At 42.8% G+C, this 21,593-nt stretch overlaps 1 long non-coding RNA gene across 1 annotated transcript; it reads right to left on the bottom strand.

Moving 5' to 3' along the window:
* Positions 1-234: 234 nt before the first annotated feature.
* LOC136356807 (uncharacterized) lies at positions 235-2,385 on the bottom strand. Its single transcript, XR_010741812.1, has 2 exons — positions 1,753-2,385; positions 235-1,671 (listed from the first exon to the last, which is right to left on the bottom strand). It is a non-coding gene; the product is annotated as an uncharacterized lncRNA (long non-coding RNA).
* Positions 2,386-21,593: the final 19,208 nt, after the last annotated feature.

Raw genomic sequence — 21,593 nt, 5'->3', positions numbered from 1 at the left:
AATTAAGTGGGCTCAATTTGGTGATAAGAAATAGGAATAAGTTCATCTAAGGTCCCTAGATTTGTTAACGAATTTGATTTTCGTTCAACCGAAAACCAGATACAACGGGGTCCCTCAACTGTTAAAACCGGTGCAACACAAGTCTTAAGGCGGTTTTGACTGACGTGGCGCCTACATGGATACTTTGAGTAGGTATTCATCCCACGTGGCATTGACGTGGCGCTTACACGGCAATTCGATCGCGGAAAAATAATAAAAATCATGGGCCACACGTCAACTACACACAAAATATTTTTTAAAAATGGAGGGGTCCACGTGGCCCCACATATCATCCTCACTCCCTCATCTCTCTATCCCCTCTCTTCATCATCTCTTCCCGAGCGGCGGATGGGCAACTAGGCGGCGAGGAGAACGGCAGAGCAGGCGAGCGAGTCGGGTAGTGGGTGGATGCAGGAGGTTGGATGAGGCGGCAAGAGCCGTCGCCGGCACCTGCACCGCCATGGCTATGGGGTATCGATGCCGAGGCAGGCTCCAGCGGTCACACACCACCAAGCGACGCGCGCCGAACCTGAGGAGGCGGGGCTCCTACAACAGCAAAGAAATTAACCATACATCACCAGTAGCATTGTCAACAAAAAAAACAATAGAGGATAAGGAAACGGAAATGAAAATTTTTGGCGTGTCATATTGGATATACGGACACACATTTGAAGTATTAAACGTAGACTAATAACAAAACAAATTACAGATTCCGCCTGGAAACTGCGAGACGAATTTATTAAGGTCCTGTTTGTTTTAGCTTACGATCCAGATTACTATAAGTTGGATTATAATAAGCCGACATAGAATAAGCTGTTAGCTGTTTATTTCTCTGGATTTTTAGTTGTTTGTTAGCTGTTAGGGCATGTACAACGGTCTTAATTAGTGGTCTCTCTATTACCATACAAGTAAATTTGATGACATGGAAGAAAGAGAAAAGAGTATGGTTCTTATGCATGACAACGGCTCAGAGTCGGCTCTTAGCATTTATTAGAGAAAATTTTGTTGCATGATAGTGAAAGAAAGGAAAGAAGAGTAAGAAAAAGTATTTTGATACATTAGTGATTAGAGACCATATTGTCTCTAACTGTTGTAGGATGCTAGTCTCTAGATAACGTAGAGCTCATATCTGACTCTACCATTACATGCGCCTAGCCACCCAATAATCTAATAAAAAAGCACCTTTCTAGTGGATTACTAGATTATATAGTAATCTGGCTTATAAATTATCATAATCTATCATAATAAGCTATCGATTTATTTTAGCTTACTCCTAATAATCCAGATTATAATAATCCTAAGCTGAATCAAACAGGACCTAAGCCTAATTAATCTGTCATTAGCAAATGTTTACTGTAGCACCACATTATCAAATCATGGTAAAGCTAGGCTTAAAAATTTGTCTCGCAATTTATACGCAATCTGTATAATTAGTTTTTTTATATTTAATACTATATGCATGTGACCAAATATTCAATGTGACATGGTGAAAAAAAATTTGTTTGCCCTTGGTCGATCTCGAACTCGTCATCATCCTCGAGCATGTCCATCTTGGTCGCCTTTGCCGCTGCATCGGCCTTTGCCGCATCTGCCATCTGGGGCTCCTAGAACGAACGCAACGAATCCCCTTCCCTTGACATGATAAACATGGATCGGTGAGGCCAGTGAAAATCAGGGCTAGATCCAGGAGGGAACTGGATGAGCTGCACGCACCTTGTTGTTGGAGCTCGCGTCGCGGGACGCCGCTACCACCGATGAGCAGCCGTCGGCGTCGGCGTGCTCTGCATCGCTCCTCTCCCCTCCGTTCCGCCCGTCGCCGCTCGCTCCGCCGGCCTGTTCCGCTCGCCGTGCTCTGCATCTCTCTTCACCTATCTCTCTCTCCCTCCCCTACGTTCGCGCGGTGGATGGTGAGGAGCGGCGGCCGGCGAAGGATGGTGAGGAGGACGGCGTCGGAAACGGAGGCTGTTGGCGTCCCTTAATCCTCCACTTCGTGCCCCCAATTGGATCAACATTGAGCACGGCCTTCTTCGCCACCACACAACCGAGGGATTGCAGCCACGTCTTCCTTGCCACGAGCTCGAGCTTGCCAGCCCGTCGGCGGGAAGACGGTAGTGGCGGACGACGAGGAGCTTTCAGATACCGCCCTCGTCGCCGGCGGTTCATGAGGGTAGGCGCCTGCCCTAGAGGTCACCGGAGTCGCCGCCGCCATCTTCTCCTCGACTCGGGCCGCCGTTGCGCTAGGTTGAGCTCCGCTCGCGTGCGCGTCTCCACGCCAATGGCGACCCCTCTCGCTCCACCCTCTCCTTCTCCGCCGGCCGCCACCACCTCTCCCGGCTGGTTGCCAGGGTCACGAAAGTGAAACATTTCAGTGAGAAATAAATGGGTTAAATTCAGTTGTGGGGCTAACCTCTCGGTTCGACAAATAAAGTGAAACCATGACCGCACAACCACCACTGTTGCAGTCTTTGTTGATGGGAATTATGTTGACCGAGTTTAGTGTTGGTTTGATTTCGTCGATGGGAATTAAGTGGTCAGAATTCACTTGCGGGCTAAATATTTCAGTGAGAAATAAATGGGTTGAATTCAGTTGTGGGGAGACCTCTCGGTTCGACAAATAAAGTAAAATCATGACCGCACAGCTGCTGCTTTTGCAGCCTTGCAGGTGTCGGTGGGGAGCACTAATGCATGACTAACAACACGCATCCGTCCCATCACATATATATGTACAAACTTTATGTACGTATATCTGGTGCTGGGATATGTCGTTGCTGCCATGGAGGATTCCATCCAAGAACGACGCGGCGTATTTAACTATCGCATATAATTGAAAACATATGATGTTATGTGTTGGGTTGAGAATTGTAACCATGACCGCACAGTCCATATATATGTACAAACTATGTTCGTATAAACTTTATATTTATATGTATAAAGTTTGTGCTTATATAAAACTTTATATCTATATGTATCAACTTTGTATCTATAACTATATATGTATAAATGTTTTATTTATGTATATATACATATGTATTATAAAACTATATATACAAACTATATATTTAGACGTATGAAGTTTATAATATAAATTATATATTTATACATACACGTACACACTTCGATGTAAAAATCTATATGTATATGTATACTTATACGTATAGACGTGCAAGAATAAAAAGTTCCAATAAAAGCCTCCCCTACATGGAAACCTAATCGCCGATTAACGTTTTCGTGCATTGGTGAAGGAAGTGAGCAGAGTGCGTGTCCAGGACCCTGGTGCTGGGATCTGTTGTTGCTGCCATGGAGGATTTGATCCAAGAATGGTGCAGCGTGTTTTAACTATTGCAGGTAATTGAAAACAAATGATGTTATGCACGGACGATATGCGCGCGACATTAACTGGTGGACCCTTGTAGCGGATTCTCCAAGCACCCCGCGCACCCTCAGGTCCCTAGTGATCTTAATCTCGTGGAAAATCTGGTGCGAACAAAATACAAGAATCTTCCGCAACAATGCATCTGCGCTGTCCTCAATTCTAGTAAAGATCAAGGAGGAAGAAAGAGCATGGGCCAAAGCAGGGGCTGCAATCCTACAGGAGTTTGGAATTTTGGGAGATATCACTTAATACCTGCTTTTTTATCTTTTATTTTACAGATTACCTGCTTTTCGGCTAACCCTATATATATCTCGCTTTATTTTTCTACTGCTCTATTAATATATACAAGAAAAAGCTTTTGCCTTCTTTAATAAAAAAAAGGCCGGATAAAACGATGTTTTAACAAAAACGACCGCGGTACTTCCTTTCTCCGGCGTGCGATGGACAAATACGTACAGAAAATGGACTACGGGCAAAGAGGTGATTGGAAGCAACTTTCATTTTTTTTAAAACGTTAGTAGAGATATGCAATGCAAGTTTCGGATTTTGCCAACAATAATAGTGTTAGTAAATTGTTATGATGCAAAAAAATGGGCACATATACCTAGCTAGTACACAAAAAAAAACGTGTAGATGAAACGCACATAGATACATATAAGATAGATACACTAAAAATTTAAATTATAAAGCAATTTTATTCAACCAGAGGAGAAAATAAAAAAGGGTGTACAGTACATCCTCTCATACCTCCCCAATAACAGAGGAAATAAACGAAACATTGCAGTTAACAACAAAAAAACTCTCATGAAATAGAGGAAATTAAGAACAACTAAGAGAACACTTTCCAATGAGAGAAAATAAAAACCATTTCAGGGGTTCGCTGCATTAGGATTTGGCATGCAGATATCGATGTTAGAAGGCAAACTAGAACAGACAAACCCTTGCTCACAACAGTTGCTTTGCTCGGCAATTGGCGACGACGTCCCAACGTTATTATGGACACACGGCATCCACGAAGGAACGCAGCCTTCAGTGTAGGATTCTTCAGTATAGGCTCTAAAAAACTGGGCAGCCGATGGAGTAGCAACCAACCACAGCTGCAGGAGCATCGTCACGGCGAGCACCTTGCATATTGCCACTTTCTTGCTACCCTCCATCTCTCTGTCTCTCTCTCGTTTGATCTGTTTGTCGTTAACGACTTCACTGCCAATCTGCCATTTCCAGTCCTCATGCATCCTTCTTATAGCTGGCCTCTGAGGATGAAAAGAAAAAAAAGATCGGATTCCATTTCAGCAGAAAGGAAAAATAAAGACTGCGTAGCAAAGCTCCCTATTACTCTCTTTGTTTTAAAATATAACATAAATATTTATGGGATTCAAATTTTCTACTACGGTATAGACAAATGCTGCACTTATTTGATTATTTCCATGATTCTCATCATTTCAATGATTGCAAACCTGATCGGATGCTTGGAAAGGGAATATAAACAATTCAAAATTAGGAAATTGATAACTGAAACAACTAAAATATAAATCGTTTGACCTGATCTTAGTCTTTGGTTAACAACCTATAAATCCTTATATATTTTTGAACAAGAGAATATTTGACAAAAAAAACCCCTCAAAATCATACGAATTATAGACCATTGGATCGCTTTAAGATTCATGCGATACTCCCCCAATCCCAAACTCTCCTCTCCTCCCTCCTCACTCCCGATGCCGCTACTTCTCTGCCTCCTCCTCTTACACCACCGTTGCACCACGCTACTGTGCAGCCTTCTTGTCGCTCGGAGGGGCCATTCATGCTAGCAAGGCCTGCCAACCCCCCCCCCCTCACGTCTCTCCTCCTCCTCAAGTTGGTGGTGGCAAGGTGCCCTCACCCCCGCTATCTTCCTCATCTTCATCTAGTGGCTTCCCGTCCAACAGAGATGGCACCATCACCCCGCCTTCTAAGCACTCGCTCTTTTTTCCCTAGTAGTCAACGTCGACCCACCATCTGCTGCCCATATGTTCCACTGCACATCGCTGGGCCACCTTCTCTCATGATTAGGGATGTCAATAGGTCAAGTCGTGTTCGGGCGGAGCAAGAACATACCTAACCCAAGACCCAAAACTCATCGCCTGCCCATACCCACTACTTTTATCGGGCGTAAAACAAAACCAATGCCCATGGCCGTTAAGTATCAGATACCCACTTGGTATCATGGGGTTTCAACAAGATGATGTAATATATCAATTAATACATATATAGACCATCACAGTTAGACATTTATGTTTAGCCACTAAGTATTAAACCACATACTATAAATTCATAAAGTATTAAATACGGGTCAAAAACTATAAATTTTACAAGTACAAATTGTTTCATCACCGGAAAATAAAGCAAATGATTAAGCCATTAGTAGTATATGACTTTGTTGCACTTACATATTCATGTTTTAGTGTTGACACACAATCTTCTGAAAAAAATTACGTATGAATATAAATATTTGGGTACCCATAAGTTACTGACGAGCATAAAATAAAGGCAAAATTTGCTACAGGACACCCAAAAAATGTGTAATTAGATGTGGGACACTGCAAAGACGTGAATTTACCCGAGGACACTCTAAAAATGTGGTAATCTGCTGCAGAACATTGGATGCATTAAAATATAATATTCAGCCAATGGATGAGATAGAAAGCACGTAAAATGATAATTTTGCCCTTATCTTCTTCTTTCTCTAGATCTTGCCCAACTTACAGTAGAGCCTCCTCAGCTTGCCGTGTGGGGCATGCATGGGCACAGGCACCAACGGCCGATCGCCTGGAACTCCTCCCAGGCGACCTCTTCTCCCTCCCGCCTGACATCGCCAAGCTCACGGGCAGGTGCTCCAACACCTCGCTTGCACGCTTTTCGCCGGAGTCCTTCACCGACAACCTCCAGCTCTGTGGTAAGCTGCTGAGCCGGCCATGCGTGCGAGCCGTTCTTCCCGTTCCCACTGCCCTCTCCTGCTGGCGCGCCGACAGATAGCGGTTGTTCCGTGCCAGTGGCTGATAAAAAGAAGTGGAAGAAGAGAAGTTGTCGGTATGGCGGTCGTGACCACAGCAGCGGTGAGGATTCTGTGGCGGCGGGCGTGGCCTGTGACAACACTCGCTACAGGGGACGCACGCGAGAGGATAGTCGGAAGAAGAACGAGAGAAGGGAGAAGAAGATAAGGGCAAAACTGTTATTTTACGTGGTTTCTCTCTCATCAATTGACTGGATACTATATTTTAATGAGTCCAGTGTCCCGCAGCAAATTACCACATTTTTGGAGTATCCTCGGGCAAATTCACGTCTTTACGGTGTCCCACAGCTAATTACATATTTTTTTGGTGTCATGTAACAAATTTTGCCTAAAATATAACCCACGCCACGCCCGTTAATACCTTGGGTTTGAATCGGGCACACCCATGGGCACAAAATCTAACCTATGTCTATGCCCATCGGATTTGGTCCTTGTGGTTACCCAGGCCCACGGGTAATATTGTCATCCCTAACTCATGATCATTAAAACTTCCTCCTCAGCCCACTCCTCCTACCTTGGATCTCACCCAAACTCTAAACTCTTACTCATCGGGTCAGCGCTAACTGCCGGAGGAGAATGAGATATGGCACGAAACGTGGCATGGATCCAATAATCAAAATTCTACCAGAAGCCCCTTCCACATCGAATGTGATTAGCAATTCTGGGAAAAATAAGCATCTTTCCATTATTTTGTTACCCGAATATAGCAGCACAAAATGCGGGATGATTCCTTCGCCCAAAAAAAGAACAAACATTATTGTCCAGTGTGATGAACTTCCAGATTTAAAACCAATGGCATGATTTAAATACTACAGATTAGACATATCTGAGATCTAGAGTAGAAGTACTCAGTAGTAAAAGACAAAACCAAGTCAACCCTGCAAGTTGTTTGCAACACAAGTAACATCTGCAAGCGTGATGCGTGCGTGGCACTGAATCATCCTCCCTACTAGCAACCTGCAAACCCAGATGCATATCAAAAGAATTCAATGAGTCAAGTTTATTTTCTCTCAAAAAGAGAAAAAGAAAACGAACGCATGTTTACTAGGACGAGCAAAGTTTGGGTATTTTCGGTAAGCTGTAGCCTGTAGCAGGCTAAACGCATGAAGATACATAATTGAGGATAGTCATATATAGATAATCGTTGGTAGTTTCCTTGGCCTTAATCACTCACTAGTCAGCAATATCAGCATGCAGTACTATAAACCGTATTGCTTATTAGTGATAAAAAAATTAATTTATGAATAAAACATTTTATATATGTATTCCTAGTGACAAAAGCTAACGCTACAAAATAAAAACACAAAAAAGAACATAACTAAAAATCAACTCTAAAAATTAAGTTTTAAAATTTAAACTCATCCAAACGCATCTTATATATTGTAAAAATGGTGAAAATTATATATTGTAAAAATGTAGGTTCAGTTCAGTACATAACTATTAACCTTTCCTGAACGAGTCTCACTACGGTACTCTCTACTGATACTAGAAATCCGTTTGAACCATTGATCTCATTTAATTGAAGGGTTAATATCTATTTATACTACCACCCCAGTTAGCGGTAGTAAAAATGTGGAGAAACATTATTGTCAGAAAAAATAGGTTCAGAGGGTATAATCGTCATTTAGTAGTGACTAAACCTTGTACTCCTCTTTTTTTGCTTTTTCGATGAAATATGAGCGATGCCAGCGCAATGGATGATAATAGATAAAAAACATAAATGACAAAGTAAATCTTAATCATTGTATTAGTAAATTAATTTATCTCTGATAATATTGATAGTATTAGAGAGCATTGGAGCATTGCTCTTCCCGAACATAGAGCCAAGAGCAATCTACACACCAAAACGGCACACTGAGATTGTTGACCCGAAATGCATGCACAAATCCATCAAGCTTGGAAGCTGCCACAACTGCATAATGCCGTTATTTCGTCAGAGCACCAGACAAAAGATGCGGATGGAACGATATATGGCCTGGTTTAGTTCCCAAATTTTTTTTCCTAAAAACATCACATCGAATTTTGAACACATATATAGAGTATTAAATATAGATTAAGAAAAAGCTAATTACACAGTTAGGGGGAAAATCACGAGACAAATCTTTTGAGCCTAATTAGTCCATGATTAGCTATAAATGCTACAGTAACCCACATGTGCTAATGACGGATTAATTAGGCTCAAAAGATTCGTCTCGCGATTTCCAGACGAGTTATACAATTAGTTTTTTCATTCATGTCCGAAAATTCCTTTCGACATCCGATCAAATATCCGATATGACACTTAAAAATTTTCTTTTTACGAATTAAACATGGCTATAATCACATGAATGCAAGATGAGTGTCAGGTCCCGAAATGACTGACAAAATGAGGAGATCGAGGGAGAGGCCCGGTCACCGAAAGAAGCAGGAAATGAAGGCGATCGCAGCTGCCGTGTTCTGTGATGGGCTACTGGGCCAATTTGATTCGAAGGCCGAATTCCCCTAATGGGCAACATGTGGACCAAATCCGTTGACTGAAACGAATTAAGTGGGCTTAATTTGGTGATAAGAAATAGGAATAAGTCCACTTTGACTCCTTAAAGTGACCCGAATCTAATCCATGACCCTAAACCACAAAACCGGATATCTCGACCCCCAAACTATTGAAATCGGTGCAATTTGACTCCCTTAGTGGTTTTAGAGGGTGGTTTCGCTGACGTGACGCTGACGTGGCGGTGTTGATCTAGTCTATGGAGTTGACGTGGCGCTTAGGTGGCATTTGAATTAAAAACATATACGTGTGACCCGTTTGTCATTCACATGTCGTCCTCTCTCTTCCCCCTCCCCTCTTCCTCCCTTCTCTCTTTCTTTCTCTTTCTCCTCTCCTCCGCCAGCTCTCTCCACCTCTGGCGGCGGCGGCGGCTCGTTGAACACGGCGTCATGCATGAGTCAATCACCACGATCTCGCCGGTGGTGTCGTCCTCCCACGCATTCCAGAGGTGGAAGCAGAAGCAGCCGGGGACCTCCACCCACCAGAGCTCCGACGCGTCGGCGGCAACCAACGAACAAGCACCGGGCTGGGCATGTGTGGATTCTAATGCTCAGGCACAACGGTATCATATTGTTATGCATCCAGTAGCTGAAAGCATCAAACGAAATGCTACTGGTGCTCAACAGTAGTAGCCGGCATGGCCATTGCATCTGAAGAAAGAAAAGAAAAAAACATGAGCCCGTTCATCTGCGAAAGTCGAAGACGTGCCGCCGTACTAGTCGGCGTACTGATGCCATGATGGTGATGTCCGGGTGCAGCCGGCGAAGGTCGACGTCTGGGCGCAAGATTCTCTCTACCGCGACGCGTCCAGGCCGACTCGCCGCCACTCCGCTTGAGGCTGCGCCGCTGCATGCGTCGGGGCCACCTAGCCGCCGCTCCGCCGCATCTCCGCTGCTCTGCTGAGGCCGCCACTGTTGCTGCTGAACGAGCTCCGCCCGCTGGCGTTGTACCCGCGGACGCGCAGCTCCGGCCACGGCTCGGAGAAAGGCCCCCGACCGATGCCGGCGGATTCAGCCCTCGCTCCCCACGTACATCTGAAGGGGAAGAGAAATGGGGAGACAGAGAGAAGGAGAAAGAGATGGAGGAGAAAGAAGGGGAGGAGAAGGATGACACGTGGTCCAGTGGGTCCCACAAAATTTTTATGTGTGAATGACAAATGGGTCCCACATATATTTTTTAATTCTGATGCCACGTAAGTGCCATGTCAACGCCACGTGGAATGATGACTAGGTCAACACTACCATGTAGGCGCCACGTCAGCGAAACCACCCTCCAAAACCACCGAGAGAGTCAAATTGCACCGGTTTTAATAGTTGAGGGGTCGAGATATCTAGTATTGTGGTTAAAGGATATGAATTAGATTCCGCCACTAGTTAAGGGAGTTGAACTTATTCCTAAGAAATAAGTACGCCGAATTAACTTGTGTGCTAAACTTCCATCAAGAATTAACTGGGCTAAATTCAGTTATGGGCCGAATTTGTTGATGGGAATTAACTGGGCCGAGTTCACTTGTAGCCTTCGGTCGGGTGGATTCGTTAGGAAAAAGTATACAGAAGGTCCCTCATCTTGTCATCCGATTATATAATCATCCCCCAGATATATGCAATCCTTCAACTTACGAAACCAGGTCACTTTGAGTTCTTAAGCAGTTTTGATCCCAGTTTTATCTGACGTGACGGCTGAGTCAGCTCATTTCCTCTTCTCTCTCACTCTTCTTGATTGGGCAGGCGAGGCGGGAGAGGAGGTCCGGCGACAGGCGACGCGGCAACAACGCGGGAGAAGGGGAGGCCGGCGGTGGCTAGAGCACATGGGAGAACGAAGGGAGAGCATGTGGAGGGCTGGTTGCCCGTTTCCTCGTCGTTCGCCGCGAGGCGCTGGCTGCTGATGGAGGGCGGCGGGGCGTCAGGAGTGGAGCTAGGCGGCGGTGGCCAACGAGAAATGGCAGTCGCCATTGGCTGCCGCGGAGGTGAAGGCATGCGCCGTGGCGGTGGCTCGCCACTCACGGACGACGCTGGTGGTGAGGGCAGGACTAGCTCTAAGTCATGGCTCCTCAGGGCGATGACGTCCCATGTGAGGTCGGTGGTCCCCAGTGTCCTCAATGGAGCGTCGACAAAGGCAAACACTGGGAAGAGGAAGACAAGAGATGGGAGGGGACGCGCAAGATTGTGGACAAGCTTCGCCACCGCTCTCCCCTACCGGGCACCGGTTGTGCCGTGCGTCTCCTATCTTCCCCGGCCTATGCCCGTCTTCACCACCAAGCGCCTTCACATCTCTTCTCCCCTGCCGGTAGCCGCCCGTCTTCGCCATTGAGGGTCGCCACCGCTCTTCTCCCCTGTCGGCCGTCGGTCGCGCCACACGCCTCCGGTTCTCCCCTAGCCACCGCCTGTCTTCGCTCCGGACTTGGCGGACTCGGACCTCGGCACGGCGGCCTACTCCCGTGTCTTTGTCACCACCGCGTTGCCTGTTGCCGTGTAGACCCCCGATTTTGGAAATCAGAAATCTTCTGTGTTTATCCGTACCAATCCCTGGATCAGTAGTTGGTACACACATACATAGTTGGATCACAACATATCACGAATGAATTTAGGCTAAAAGAGTTAAATACTTACATTAGGGCCAGGTAGGCCAACAACTATCAGAGAACAACAGCGGAAGACAAAATAATATAAGGGCCCGGTTAACATGCCACAGGCAGTCGACTGTGGAACGAGACCTAGAACAAGACCGCACTCCGATCATCTTGTGGAATACGTAAGCGTACCGACAAGGGCTTCTCTTCAACACTCTCCTAAAAGATATATAAATAGCAAGGGTGAGTACCAACCGTACTCAGCAAGCCACCACAACAACAATGCATATGACAGAGGGTATTTCAAGGAATGGCATCAGGTTCTTTTGCATAAAGCTAATTTTACAATTCTTTTCACAAGCCTAAAACCTAGCATAGACTGATCAAATTTTAGTACCAGTGTTCACTTTAAACAACGACGGTTCTGTCCACCATCCATTGTGATCCCAAGGATAGCTTCCCGCCATTGAATCGTCATGGTTTTCTGAGGATGTCCACCTTCCCTCCTCTCGGGATGTGGCTCCATCAGCATAAAATTCATCATGCAATATCCCATCCCACACAAGTTAAGAATTTAGAGTCTAGCCAAGTGTAATACATGTCCCGGTGCTCAATAACCGCGAGCACGGCTATTCGAATAGATTTGGTTTACTCACACTGCAGTGGATGTACACTTTACCCGCACTCCGCGACTGCCCAACACATGAGCCTCGTCCCAACACATGAGACGCGTCACGGCAAAGCTTTTCGATAACCTCGCATTGGCAGTACCCGCTCCATGAACTTTTCATCCTCATGCACTCTAGGCGTACACGGTTTCTAGCAGTGAGAGGAGTTCTGGCGCACCCGGGAAGGGAAGACTCACACATGCATTAAGTTATAATTATGTTTTAGATTCTCACATGGCAGTCCTACCGATGGCGACACCACTGTAGACACCCGCATCGCGGTCCTACCAATGGCTGCCCCACCGTAGAGCCCCTGCCTCACACATCAAGAAACCACTATGCATGGATACTGCCTCCGCTCAGCTATCTACTCCGCTAGGTCTATACCCATACGAGAAGTGCGGTTGTACGGGGGTCGTTTCATGCTTAACTTCATGGCTCGGTCCTTAATTGACCAGGGACGACACTAGCCTTTTCCGGACACCACCCAAGTCCTCCAGCCGCCCCAGTCGAAAACAGTTGTTTTACTTTATTTTCCTTTCACAAATCATGTCATCAATATCATGGCAATGTGGCGCTCATGTCTCCACATGCCGCATCTCAATTACCTTCCCAAAGGTAATTGCCCAAGCATATAGCATTTGATAAATATGAGTATGCATGAATCTAAAATAGCATTTCTAAGCAAGTGTCATAGTTGACTAGGGACTCGTACGTATCTATGGTTACAAAGATTTAAAGGTGAACAATAATCAAGGCATGGTATAATCACAAGTAGGATGTTCATAATTGCATGCAATTTTATTTGTAAACAAAACAATTTCGCAATTGGGATCAACATGTTCAAAGAATAGTGATGACTTGCCTTGCTCAGGATAATCCTTATTATTGATATAATCTTGATCAACCTTCACCTCCTGGAAGTTGCAGACGTTGCCTCACGACTAATCGATACACAAGGTCTATAATACGCGAGAAAAACCAATATTCAAACAACAATCAAATACGCGCAACAAAATGTACTATTCATGTCTGCTAATGGATTCCAATCACGCTAGGGGCTAAGGTTTCTTAATCTTTCTATTGTCAACGTGGCCTATTTAGGAGTTAACCAACATAGCATTTATGGGATACATATATATTTGGCTAATCGGTGGTTTAGTCTATCAAATGGCTTATGGAAGGATTATGGCTAAGCATGCATCTATCTAAATAGGACGGTTATATACTAGAGGTTCTCTTGTTAGATGGATTTAGGATCAATCAAATAATTACAGTGAATCATTCGTATTATTTATTTTATTGATGGAAGCTTTACTTTAATTATGAACATATTTTACTTGCCATTATAAATTATAAAAGGGCTAATAATTATCCATGCTCTATATGTTAAATTCGGGAAGTTTATAATATTATAGTTACAGATTATCTCTTAATGAACAATCCGGAGTTACAATTGAACTATGAACATATGAGGTCAAGATTTATAATTAGTACTTATCTACTATTCATGTTTGTTATATACTCCCTCTAAATTAATATAAGCAATTTAATACGATACCATATATCTATAATGGGATGTACAATATATGCGTGCATAATATCTTAATATATTGAATCCTTTATTTGAATAGTTTCTACTTACTGCTTGGTTAACTAAGGGTTGCTCACCTTACCTACTATATGCTATTATATGGGATATGTCATTGATTAATTTCATATAGGTGATTTAATCACACTAGCTCTGTTATTATTTGCCATAAACAAGCTTAGGACAGATCTATGTGTATCTATATTTTACTTACCTAATAATTATAAGGCTAACTCCATTTAAATAACTAATAAGTCGTGGGTTTAATTATATTTGGACATAGATTAATAAATGGCACTAATATTTTCATATATATCCATTAATTTCAAACATTGATTATACTTAATTTATGTGGTTGCTATAGTGACAGAATATATTAAAGATAATTATTCTACTGTACAATATCTATTTTTATTTATTGGCACACTATTTAGGTTAACTATTATCTAATCATTTGATATTAATTAATTTATAATTATAAATATATTTTGTTAAATAGTGAATTATATATTATTGGAAAGCTTATGAATTTAGTTGAATTTAGGTTCAAGTTTCACTTAAATCCGAGTAAAAGTCGAATGCGAAAGTCGATTCCTTTTTATTAACTTTACTATCTGCGAACTACGGCAAACCCAATTTCGATTTAAACTATTTTGCGGGTATAAATATTTTGTTGTCATAAGTTTTTAATTTAATCTACCCGAGCATAATATCCATATATTAGGTTAGAAATTTCTTATCGCGAGCTAAATGTCGGACGGAATCCTAAAATTATCTTATAATATTATACGTTTTAACTTAGTCTATGATTAAACGATTAAATATAATATACGTCTAAAATTCCTAGCGATTAAGTCCGGATTTCTGCCGTGAATCGATTACTTATAGGGATTACCCAAAAATAATCTATAATAATCTATAAGAATTCATCTAATTGTTTGGTTACTAATTATATCTAAATTACTACCAATTTTAATCTAATTCTGATCAAGAAACATAAATTTATAATTAACTCGGAATTTCGATCGAAATACTATTATGCTCGAGGAATTTCCAAAAATAATCTATTATTAACCCCGACCATTTTTATTTCCTAAATCCTCCTAATTTCTTATTTATTTCCTTTTCTTTTTTTTTCTTTTTTTTTCTTCTCTTTTTCTTTTCTTTTTCTCTTTTTCTCTCTTTTCCCTTTTCTTTTCTTTCTCTCCTCCCTTTCTCTTTTTCTCTTTTTCCTTTCTCTCCTCCCTCCCGGCTTCTTTCTCCCTTCCTCTCCTTTTCCTCCCTCGGTTTCTCTCTTTCTCTCTCGGCTCTCTCTCCTACCCGAGCGGCGCGGCGACAAAAGAAAAAGGGGGGGGCAGCGGCTCACCGACGGCGGCGGCGACGACGGCGCACGGCGCGGCACACAGGGGCGGCGGCACGGAGGCACGAACGCGGCGGCACGACAGCACGAGGGCGGCGGCGCGGCGGCACGATGGCGGCGGTGCGATAACGGCGGTGCGGCGGCGCGGCGGCGTGGAGGCGGCGGCGCGGTAGTGTGGGTAGAGGAGAGGGGTGGAGATGGAGGGGAAGAGGGGGAAATAGTGAGGCTTATATAGGGGAGGGGAAGAGCTAAGGGGGAGAGGGGAGAAGGGAGACGCGACGGCGACGCGGGGCGCGAGGTGGGGGCGCGCGGCGCGAGGCGACGCGACGGTTGCGGCGACGCGACGGCGGGCGGTACGAGGCGCGAGACGATGGCGACCCGCGGCGATGGCGACGGCGACATTGGCGCGGCGCGGCAGAGGCGAGGGGACGGTGATGGGAACGGCTCGGCAGCGGCGGCGCGCGGCTCGGAGCGACGATGGGACGCGCGCGGCGATGGGACGGTCGCGCGGCGACGACGACGCGCGGTGACGGCGACGCGACGGATGGCGCGGCAACGGGACAGGCGCGCGGCGGCCGGCGGGCGCGCGGCGCTGCGACAGCGTGGCAGCGGCGGCGCGAGGCGCGAGGCAGCGGCACGGGGCTCGAGGCGGCGGCACGGGGCGCGAGGCCGACGGCGACGATGGCGACGGCGGCGCGGCGGGCGAGCGGCGGGAGGCGGCGACGCGCGGGCTCGGGGCGGCTAGGGGCAGAGGTGGGAGAGGAGGGGGAAGGCTAGGGACCACATCGAACACCTAGGGGGCTAATGAACAGTGATTTTTTTCTATTTTACCTATTTGGTTGATTTGCTATTCAAATCTTGTCCCATAAATTCTAAATTTCACACAATTAATGTTTACCCAATAGATGTGTTAATTTAGATGAAAGTTTACTCAATTTCTAATATTACCCATATTTTATTTTTATATATATTTTTCTATTGCATTATTTAAATGAGGTATAATTCCAAAATTAACCTAGATAATTTTGGAGGCTTTGAGGGTTCCAAAATTAATTAAAACATCCTAATGTGGCCATTATTATTACAATAGCACATTGAATGAACTTATTTGTATAATAATGTATTTTACGTGGATCTAGTAATTCGATAAATCTAAATTGAGACTCTGTACAATATTAATCTAATTGTCTAATTAAACACTCACATATTCTTATTTATATATAAAGCCTAATTTATTTATATGACCATTATTTTATATGAGTGATTTTCATGCTATGAGGAGCTTGATAAGGTGTTTCAAATATTAATTATATATTCTAGTGAGATGCTTTATTATAGATGGGGCCATTGATGTGATCATCATTTCATGTGTACTTATATTTCATGGCACGCATCACATGGTTCAAGTATTTAATATTTGATCCATAAATTAAATTGGTAATTAACCTTCCCTTTGTCTGGCTTTGTTTTCTCGTGCGTAAATATTTATGGGGTTCATAATAAATATCTTATTATTATAATTATTACTTAGCTGTATAACTTTAGTTTAATTTTCCATTGTGACAATTTATAGTTTGGCAAGTAAAAGCAACCATAACATCCAGCATGATGCAAAAGTTTTAAAAAGTTCGAGATTTTAGTGATTTTTATTGTCGGGAATTTTCAGGATGTTACAAACCTACCCCCCTTAAAGGAATCTCGTCCCCGAGATTTAGTGGGACTACGGTGTCATTAAACTAGTTCGACTAAAATATTGTTTGACAACAAAACATGCTAATCGAAGGTTGAAATTCCAGGGTCTTCGTGGCTTCCGGACGTCATGAGTTGATGAGCGAAGCGAAGCGACACTCTTTGTACTTCCGCTGTCTTGGTCAGCAACGGACTTAGTTGACAGTCTTGTGGCACATGATCCGTCTTTTCGCAAAGGAAGCACGCGATCTTCGTTGTAGGGCATTCTCCATTTTGATGGTCTTCGTCACAGTAGGGGCATTGAGTAACGCAATTACTACCGTAGTGTACTATCTCTCCGCAACGACTACATGCCTTAATCTTCGAATTTCTTTGGATGGGTCTAAAACTCTATGCTCTTCCGGGCTGATCTGTGAAGGCAGTGTTTCTTGTTCTTCATTGGTGTCTTGAGTACAGCCTATCGCATAATGTCCAAATTGTCCACAAGAAAAACAACATCCATCTCTCTTTCGTTGCCATAGTTGTAGCTCTTCAACTTCTTCAGGCAAATCACCGATTTCTATTCCCATTTTACTGATATCAAGTTCAGCATATGTTATTAGTGATGACGCTTTTCTTTCCCGTTTTCCTTTCCACCAATGTGGTGTAGTTCCTTGTCTACGAAATTGCTGATACATAGGTTTTGGATAGAGTGAATGTGGCATCGGTTTTGGTGGTATTCCTGCCCTCATTTTCCTTTTTGGGTGTCGGGGTATATTCCTTACTTGTCCATTTCCTAGCTTTTTCTTAGGGCAATCCAAGGCACAATGTCCTTCCTCGCCACATCTATAACACGTGGCATTTATCCTTCGTTTTGCTGGAGTCAGGTGGCACCTTTCATTCGAAGAATATTGCTTTAGGTGATTCAGATTGATGGTGTAGTCTTCAGGCTTTAGTGAGGCTTGGACTCGTCCTTTGTTCCTGGAAGCTTGGGGAGGATCTTCAAAGAGTAGCATGGGCTGGTTTATTCCCATATTTTGGGGGTCTTGTAGATTGGAGGAATTCTTGTTTTTCGATGTCGATTGGTCCATTTTTTTCACGTCCTGTGGTAGGTTTCTCTTGTTAGAAGTTAGTAGGTTGAAAGTTAGTAAACTACTATACTAGTCATCAATAGTAGCATGACAATGCTGAATTGTTGTTTTTCTTCTTCATTTGTTCAATCCTTCGTTCCTTAATATTTATTATGAATCTTGCCGACGAGAGTTAAGGTCACACCCTTTGTAGTTTTACTATACAATGATACTTCAAATTCCCTGTACAAGGGCAAATATACCTTGATATATAGTATTCCTTGTCCATATTTTCCCACAAGTTATTGATTTCCTCGAGGTTTCTCCATCATAGGCTACCCCCCTTAAAATAAGAAATTTTGAAAGCAATTTAAAAGGAGATATGCTTTTGCGTTCACAAAGAAGATTTTTTTTTCTCAATGATTTTGCAGAAATATCCTTTGGAAGTGATGTTTGCAAAACATTTAAAATATTCAAGAGATGAAGATTCTCACCAAATATAATTTGAAAATAGATTTTTCAAGCAAGATTTTGTATAATCATACATATGTTTAACAAAAAGCAACATGGCAACTAAAAACTTTTTGTAATCATTTTTTTTTTGAAAACAAAATTTGATTTTATTTCACAAAAGAAAACTCTTGCCAATAGGGCCAAAATACCATATGGTTCAAAATTGAAACAACAATACTTTTGAATACCTCAAAAGAAAACTCCTGAAAGAAAATTGTTTGTTTGTTTTTTTTTTTAACTTTTTTTTATAGAGACTGCAACATTTTTTTTTATATGAAATTAATCACTTAGAAACGGGTTTTCTCAAAGCATTTGGAAAGGTTTTGCAATCTTTTTTTTTTTTGTAAAGCTTTAGGCAAATAGTTATTGAAATTCCACTTGGAAAACCTTTTGAAAGGAGGCTTTCGAAGACATGCACTGAAAACTTGGTTTTGAATGAAGTTTTATTTTGGAAAATTTTGCAACACATTATTTGGAATCAAAATTTCACAAATAATTTTCAGAGAGAATTTTCTTTTCAAGCTAATTTTGACCATTCCCAAAATTTAGAGATAATTTCAAGCGTTTTTGGAGACAATTTTGCAATTACATAGTTTGATACAAACATTTCCTTTTTTTTTTGAACAAAATTTCCTTGTAAAACAGTATTTCAAAATGCAAAAGTTAATTTGTTTTGCAATATTTTCTAAAGACAACTCATAAAGCAAAGTTTTAAGGGGATTAAATCCATATAAGTTTGACTTGTCCTTGGAGTTTTGAAGCAACCTTAGGGTTAAAATCCAACAAATTCAAATCTCTTTTATCGTTTGCCCATGTACTCTTATCCAAAACAGGGTTCCTTTTATTGAATTTCCATATCTACGTAGCATCTTATGTTCCTTCTTGATCCATAATCTTTATATCCTTGTTTGTTTATGGAAACAACCTAGCAATCTTGCATGGCTTTCTCATGGATACGCAGTCTGTTTCTTTTCTCTTTATTGTTCTTTATGAACTCCCATGTCGCAGGTAGTGCTTCTGTGGTCACTAACGGCTTAGTCAAGACTTCACTTCTACCGTACGAGTGTGTGACTAGAGGAAACTAGTACTAACAATAATGAGTTATCATGTTTGATGAGTTAACTTCTGATCTTTTCTTCTTTCTTACTTTGTTTTTCATATAATCATGGTGCAATCGTCTACTTTCGAGGATGAGGTTTCGGCACAATCAATAATATTCCTATAGCGTCTTAATTGCTTTCGGTTCTTATTCTAAAATTTTGAAATGTGGATGAGAATATAGAACCAATATTTTTCAATCACAAATCAAGTGGTAAAATTGCCTTGTCAAAGGAATGGTTGAGATGTAAGGTATCAAAAATATTTTTTTTCTTTTTGGCGTATCGGAGTCAGATATTTTTGAAGAGAGGTAAGATGAGAAACAACATTTGAATGTTTTCATAACTTTTTTTTTAGCATTTTAAAAATATATTTGTAAAATATAGGGTCCTGCAACTAACGGCCATTCTATCTAGGGTCTCGACCTACAGTCGATATGCTCTGATACCAGCTCTGTAGACCCCCGATTTTGGAAATCAGAAATCTTCTGTGTTTATCCGTACCAATCCCTGGATCAGTAGTTGGTACACACATACATAGTTGGATCACAACATATCACGAATGAATTTAGGCTAAAAGAGTTAAATACTTACATTAGGGCCAGGTAGGCCAACAACTATCAGAGAACAACAGCGGAAGACAAAATAATATAAGGGCCCGGTTAACATGCCACAGGCAGTCGACTGTGGAACGAGACCTAGAACAAGACCGCACTCCGATCATCTTGTGGAATACGCAAGCGTACCGACAAGGGCTTCTCTTCAACACTCTCCTAAAAGATATATAAATAGCAAGGGTGAGTACCAACCGTACTCAGCAAGCCACCACAACAACAATGCATATGACAGAGGGTATTTCAAGGAATGGCATCAGGTTCTTTTGCATAAAGCTAATTTTACAATTCTTTTCACAAGCCTAAAACCTAGCATAGACTGATCAAATTTTAGTACCAGTGTTCACTTTAAACAACGACGGTTCTGTCCACCATCCATTGTGATCCCAAGGATAGCTTCCCGCCATTGAATCGTCATGGTTTTCTGAGGATGTCCACCTTCCCTCCTCTCGGGATGTGGCTCCATCAGCATAAAATTCATCATGCAATATCCCATCCCACACAAGTTAAGAATTTAGAGTCTAGCCAAGTGTAATACATGTCCCGGTGCTCAATAACCGCGAGCACGGCTATTCGAATAGATTTGGTTTACTCACACTGCAGTGGATGTACACTTTACCCGCACTCCGCGACTGCCCAACACATGAGCCTCGTCCCAACACATGAGACGCGTCACGGCAAAGCTTTTCGATAACCTCGCATTGGCAGTACCCGCTCCATGAACTTTTCATCCTCATGCACTCTAGGCGTACACGGTTTCTAGCAGTGAGAGGAGTTCTGGCGCACCCGGGAAGGGAAGACTCACACATGCATTAAGTTATAATTATGTTTTAGATTCTCACATGGCAGTCCTACCGATGGCGACACCACTGTAGACACCCGCCTCGCGGTCCTACCAATGGCTGCCCCACCGTAGAGCCCCTGCCTCACACATCAAGAAACCACTATGCATGGATACTGCCTCCGCTCAGCTATCTACTCCGCTAGGTCTATACCCATACGAGAAGTGCGGTTGTACGGGGGTCGTTTCATGCTTAACTTCATGGCTCGGTCCTTAATTGACCAGGGACGACACTAGCCTTTTCCGGACACCACCCAAGTCCTCCAGCCGCCCCAGTCGAAAACAGTTGTTTTACTTTATTTTCCTTTCACAAATCATGTCATCAATATCATGGCAATGTGGCGCTCATGTCTCCACATGCCGCATCTCAATTACCTTCCCAAAGGTAATTGCCCAAGCATATAGCATTTGATAAATATGAGTATGCATGAATCTAAAATAGCATTTCTAAGCAAGTGTCATAGTTGACTAGGGACTCGTACGTATCTATGGTTACAAAGATTTAAAGGTGAACAATAATCAAGGCATGGTATAATCACAAGTAGGATGTTCATAATTGCATGCAATTTTATTTGTAAACAAAACAATTTCGCAATTGGGATCAACATGTT

The sequence above is a fragment of the Oryza sativa genome, chromosome 6, assembly GCF_034140825.1.
Source record: "Oryza sativa Japonica Group chromosome 6, ASM3414082v1".
Classification (NCBI taxonomy): Eukaryota; Viridiplantae; Streptophyta; class Magnoliopsida; order Poales; family Poaceae; genus Oryza; species Oryza sativa.
Note: the sequence above shows the minus strand (reverse complement) of the source record. Positions and strands in the feature narration are given on the sequence as shown.